Source organism: Brassica rapa, chromosome A09 (assembly GCF_000309985.2).
Source record: "Brassica rapa cultivar Chiifu-401-42 chromosome A09, CAAS_Brap_v3.01, whole genome shotgun sequence".
In the NCBI taxonomy this organism is placed as follows: Eukaryota; Viridiplantae; Streptophyta; class Magnoliopsida; order Brassicales; family Brassicaceae; genus Brassica; species Brassica rapa.
In genome coordinates, this window is record NC_024803.2 from 11,369,364 (window position 1) to 11,376,375 (window position 7,012).

The window sequence follows — 7,012 nt, forward strand, 5'->3', positions numbered from 1 at the left end:
AGCTTATTTTTTAATTTTTGAAGTTGTACATACGCGATTCCTACTAAAGCAGCGTTTTGCGTTTAAACAAATTGATATTTTGAAAACATTTTCAGTTGTGACATTGATATAAAAAAGATCTCATGCATTTTCTATCTTTAAAGATGAAACGTTACAACAAAAGATTATAGATGCACAATAATGCATATCAACCTTTTCATTAGTGAATTAAGGGCCGGTCCAATATTTATAGAGGCGCTATACCAAATGAAATGTCAAAGAGGTTCTGCTCTTTAATTTTTGGTCATATAATCCGAGGGCTAATCGATGGCTACGGATCGGACTAATTACTCATTTAAGACAAATGAAAATACGTTTTAACTAAGTTATTATTTGTGTCCAATTGTAATGTATAAAATTGAATCTTGATTTGATAATCATTAACAGATGCATTTAAAATATTTATGATTAAAAATATTATAACATAAAAGGCCAATATTTAAGATTAACATTTTTTTTTAATTTTACAATGATTGTAAGTTGTAACCTTACTTTTTACTAATAGTATCCATTGAGGTTTTTCTTTATACAACAATTAGAACGCTATGATTTTATTCAAACACAATTATTAGTTTCCATAATTAGCGTCGTTATCAATCGAAACTAACAAATAATTATTTTATTTTCTGCTGATTGGAAAACCGAATGTTTAGAATTGAGCACAAAAAAGAACGAATGTTTGGTATGCAAAACTATTATTCCTAATGCATGTTTGCGTTCTTTAGTTTTTGTAGCTATGCGACGTACTTTATAAAATTTTGGCGGTATACAATGTACATTTCTGGAAAACTAATCAAGCCACACCTAATATGCGAACCTTTCTTTAAATATATTGATGTGATGTCCATTTGCCTACATTCAACGAACAATAATGGTATGAATTGAGTATTTGGGAAGAACCCGGTTTGAGGTTACAATCTATTACATGTTTCAATTTAGTTTATTCATACTCTATATGTTCCGTTATATAAAATGTTTCTTTACGTTTTTAAGTTTTATCGAATTTCTTTTTTCAACTTTCAAACTAAATTTAAATTATTCGTTTTTTCATAACAAATTTAATTATGCTACTTTTTTCTTGGTCGGTTATTCAGATGATAATTATATTTCAAAGAACAAGATTATCTAGGATTTCTTCAAGTTTTCATTTTTAACTAAAGAAGAAAAAAATGTGTATATATATATAAGAGAGGATATGTTATTTTAAAATGATTGTTACACGAAAACATGATTTTCTACCCAACTTTGTTGTTCTGTTTGTAATAGGTATACTAGAACTTGACCCGCCCGACCGGACGGGTATTTGTTTTATGTTTTAGATTTTTGTTTATACTAAATTGTGTATTAGTAGTATTTAAACATAAATTTAGATTGAAAATTAATATTTGCAGGTTATAATAAAAATTAAAAATTAATAAATATTCTGATATAAATTTTAAATCTCCTATTTTTTCTAATTCCAAAATATTAGCATCCCTTAAAAAACAAATAAAATAAAATTACAAATACATAAAATATATAAACATATTTAGAATTAATTTCTATTAAAATAAATTTGTTAAGGAAATATAATCTTGCGTTGTCGTTGTTTATTTCTGTAGCTTGTAATGAATTGCTCTTATTTATAGATAGGCCAAAAACATTGATTATTAAGATGTCTATCAAGTATACCTAGATTTTTTGAACTAAAGGATAAATTTTGGAAAAAAGTTGAGATTTAGGAAAGATAATAAGTTAGATATTACGTGATTTTGGAAGATCGATCTTAAAGTTAGTATATGTGTGGTTTTTGGTGTGATATTGAGTAATAGATGTGATCTTAGGTTGACGAAAACGGTTTATTTTCAAAATCTATGTATATTTTAGCAGATACTCTAAATATACCATATTCGAAGGACATTTATAAATTTTATACCAAAATTATTTGGTATGGCCGATTCAGTTTATTTTATCCAATCCCGGTTTAGTTTTATCCAATCCCGGTTTAGTTTAATAATTGGAAATTTTAAATTGTATAGTGTATACCATTCGTAGGTCGAGAGATAAAGTAGAAGTGGATCATTCTGTAGGGAAGAAGAAACAAACCAATACAAATTCAGGTTCGGTGCAAGGTGCAACAGAATGTTTTTAGAATCTTACTACAATTAAATAATATGTTTATCATGGATTGAATCGGTTTCAAAACTATGTCCTTAGAGTATGAATTAAATTAAATTGGAAGTATCAATAATGGAGTGTACCGGTTTTAAACATGATACACATATGAAATACAAAATGGAAATATATCACATAATACGGTCGGTTTAGTTACAAGTTATTTTAGGATAAATAACGTCAATTTGTTTACGGTGATTTAGGAAAATTTTAAAAGGATAGATTTTTAAAACCAGTGGCAATCAAATGTAATTATTTGGCAAAAATTAGGGGTAAATACTATTTGTACTTTAATTTTAATAGTTTAGATGTGTCTGACAAAAAGAAAGAAAATAGGTATATATGTAATTAGTACTACTACCGCATGTTTTTTTACGGAACTTTTACAACTACTACTGCTCTTGTTCTTTGATAAAAAAAAATGTTAATAGTTTTTTTTTTGAGAAAAAAAAATTGATAATAGTTGTAAAATACGATAGTTTTACAGTAGAGAACCGTACAAAGTGGAATGATAAACAAGGACCAACTAAAATCACTAGCATTAAATATTACATTGATTAGACATATAGAACCTGTCACATTGGTACAAAACTAAGCATCAAAGGCTCGATGTAGAGTGGAGATGCGTTGCACCAAATCAAAGATGCTTTTATTCTACCACACTAAAAAGCAAAGAGTGAAAAAACCTGAAAAGCAAAAACGAATTAGTACTCATAGCACATGATAACGTTGCCTCAGTTAATTTTAATCATACGATTATTTAGACAAAAAAAAAAAGAAATTGTCTCATCGAGGGTGTCCATCACCTAAACTGCACACACGAATCCAATTCCTCCGCGCCAATTGGGTGGTTTCCCAATCTCTAAACCAAATCTTGCATCACAGAAAGAAGCATCTTTACGTACCGTTTTTTTCCGACATGTATCGCAGAAGTTGCATCTTTCAACAGTTCTTTCTTCAATCCCACAACTGTTTTTTTTAACATGTAGTAATCATGAAGCAACCGTGCACTAAGTATTGTACTACGCAGTAACGAATTATAATCCGTAATATCATGAGAATTCCCGAAAGTAAAGAAAGTTCAATAACTATAATGGACGACAATTCAATTCCGTATGTACTTATTGTGCTCATATGGTGCGACAAAGATTTGGATCGATTTTTCTTTATTAAAGTACTCATAAAGAATGAGTTTTCAATAGCTTCATAATGTTTAACCCAAGTGCACGAGTATTACACGCTCACATTAGTGGCAACTAGCTACTAGGCATTTTCGCTTCGGTTTTTGCTTTGTTTTTTAGGGTTTAGTATATTCAGATTTAAGAAAAACACTCCGAACTAAATATATGAGTATTATATGAGTATTATTTTGGCTATTTTGTTATGAATTATATGTTTATGTGAAGACATGAGCGATTTGTATTTATTAGGGGTGGACAAAACAACCGAACCGAACCGAGTCAAACCGAACCGAAACCGATTCAAACTGAACCAAAGTCTATTTCAAACCATTCGGTTGACGATTTCTCCAACCCGAATGGTTCGGTTTTAAACCGAACCAAACTGAGAAACCGATGTATTTTTGTAATTATTTAAATTAAAAATATTAGTAATACCAATATAGTAAAATTCTAATACCATACCACGTATTTTCCATTTTTCATTTATTAACATATATTCTTCTAACCGAATATGTAATCATTAAAATATTTCATTTAAAAAATAGAAAAGTATGTATCTTTATATTCTTATATATGTAAACATGAATGTTAAATCTAAACCTAAAACGTAAAGCAAATTTTATTAAAAACAAAAGTTTTTCTCCATAGCGTCACATGAAAGATGATTCATTGCTAGTTTTTTTAATAATGATGTAAGAGACATTACTAATGATGTTGGTTTTTCTTAGTTAACTTTCATTTGTTTTAATTCTTATATATGTTTACATAATTTATGCTTTAAAACATAATTTTTCTTAAAAAAATTAAACTAAGAAGAACCTAAGTAAACTGATCCAAAAAATAAATCCAACGGAACCGAATACAAACCAAACCGAATATAAACTGAACCGAACACAAACCGAGTCGAACCAAACCAAACTAACTATAGTTTATTTTAATTGGAAAAATAGTAGAACCGAACTAACCGAACCAACTCGAACCAAACCGAGAAAATAACCAAAGTGCCCACCCCTAGTATTTATGATTTGCGTAATAAAAAGTTTTCATATTTTTTAGGTTAAAATTATTGTATTATAATGTTGACGTGAGCATTCTCTGCGATGTTTCAATTTTGTTGTTGCTCGTATGCTTAACCTAAGTTATATTGAGGTTTAACTATTAATTTTTTTCTGGATATAGAAAATAATGGCACAAGGAGTAACATATATCAAAACGTATCTAAACATATTATATATTTACATATATATCCTTAGAAAAAACCAGAGAACAATACATTTCATGTTTAATGTAGTTTTTCATTTCTTATATTGTATATTTACTTATTATTTACATTTTCTTATATTGTATATTTACTTATTCTAATTATCTTGTTTTAATATCAAATGATTTATTACGATATATGTTTAATGTAATATTTTTTTCTTATATAGTATATTTACTTATTATTTATTTATTCTTATATTGTATATTTACTTATTCTAGTTACGATAGATGTTTAATGTAGTATTTTTTTTTGACAGCAAACATTTACAGATTCATATTGACTCTGTAAACCAGATCGATAACTCCGCATCCATGTGAACGACGAAGGACGTTTGTTTAATGTAGTAATTTTTCTTATATAGTACATTTAATTACTATTTATTTTTCCTATATTTTATATTTTATATTTCTGATAGATGTGTAATGTAGTTTTTCTATTTATTATATTTTATATTTATTTATTATAGGTTTCTTGATTTTATATCAAATAGTAATATTATTATAGATGTTTAATGTAATATTTTTATTGTATGCTTGTTTTTCTTATTTATATTTACATATAAAGATATTTGGAATTTTGCCAAAAAGGAATTAAAAACTAACATTTTGTCCCCTTTTATAATCATTTTAGGAGTTCTTGTCCACTTAGAACTAATATTATTGTTAATCCCATTCTAATCCTCTAATTGTACAATTAAATTTTTATACAAAATAAATTTTATTTTAAAATAAATTTTATATATTAATTTTTTACATGTGTTAAAACATAAAAGTGATTTAGGTAAAAAAAAATCGACGTTAACCCTATTACGTCTTTTCACCACTCCATCCAACCAACCAAGAAGAAGAGGTGATTTCCGTCGTTGTCGAAGCCTTCTTTCCGGCCTGTGAAGTTTGAGCTTTTTTTCATTCTGGGTTTTCAATTCTCTATCTTTCTCAACTTAATCGTGGTGGTTTCTCTCGCTGGATGGCGTCAGTTTCTACTAATGCACAAACAATAGTGTTTCACAAATTTGTCTCTGTTTCAATATTTTCTAAACGCTTGATCGGTTTTGTTTCGAGTTAACAACAATAGTGTTCAATGATCTTAACTCGATTTCTGATTTGATTCTTTGTTCAGCCGCGAGAACATATCAATTACGAAATGTGTGAAACCAATGTGTATATATACGTGTGAAGACAAACGCAAACACCTCACCAAAACTGTTTCAACGTTAAATTAAATTTTATAATTGTTAAATTCTCACATTTTGTGATTGAGGAACCAGACGTGCTGGATTTGTAAAATCTTATTAAACTCCAGTGTAATTTGGGTGACATCATGAAGATATCAAGATAATGGGTATGTTTATTTTTGAGGTAAGAGTTTTAAAAGATTCTTCACAAAAGTAGAGAAAATACTTTCAAGATCGCTAAATATTTACTAACTGTTTTTGAACTACATTTTTCAAAACATCCAGTAGAAATTAGATTCTACTATAAGTAGGTTATAGAGGACACCGTAGATCAGAGGCCCACGTGTAGTCGGACTCGATAAAGGAGTGACAAGGAGATGCCTTTGATGAAGTAAGTGAGAGACGAGGACTCGATCAGACCTCTGAGTTGTAAACAGGGAGCGAATCGTCATAAACTATTCCAACATCAGATTGAGAAACAACCGGATGAAGGATCAAAACGGAGAGCATGCAAAAACATCAGCAATGGAGATGAGACACATGCAACTTGAAGACAAACCTCCACCGTAGTTCTTGCAGATCCAGGACCTCAAAGCAAGCTAACACAAAACAGATCAAGGACAGATCTGAAGGTTAAGCTTACCACCATCAAAATCAACATGCAAACCACCCGATGAAAACCAAAAGCGAAACGAAACATAAAACTAAAAACGAAACCCGACTCCGGCTCTGAGGAAGCAGCCGGAGCCGGGGAACGGAGATGAAGTTTTGAAGAACTTTTAGAGAGACGGCGGAGAGATTAAGGAGATATAAAAACTGAGGGTAATTCTTATAATTGGGGTTTACTTGGTTTTTTACGCTCTTTAACTCATCATATATCTATACTATTATCTGCGAAGTGATTTTTCGTATTCGAGCTCTCACGTTAAAAGTTAGAGTTGTTAATATGGTTTATACCCTTAATGAATAAAATATATAAAGTAACCACAAAATAAAAATGAATTTTAATTGATTTAGGTAATTGATTAAAATTAATAATGATAAGAGTTATCCAAAATCAAAAATATATTTTAAAATAAAAAGATAACTCATATATATAATGTGTTGTTATCTGAAAAAATATTTTAATAAAAGTTAAAAATTAAAAAAAAAAACAGAAAACACATAATTAAATATTCATCAAGTAAATTCTTTTTTATT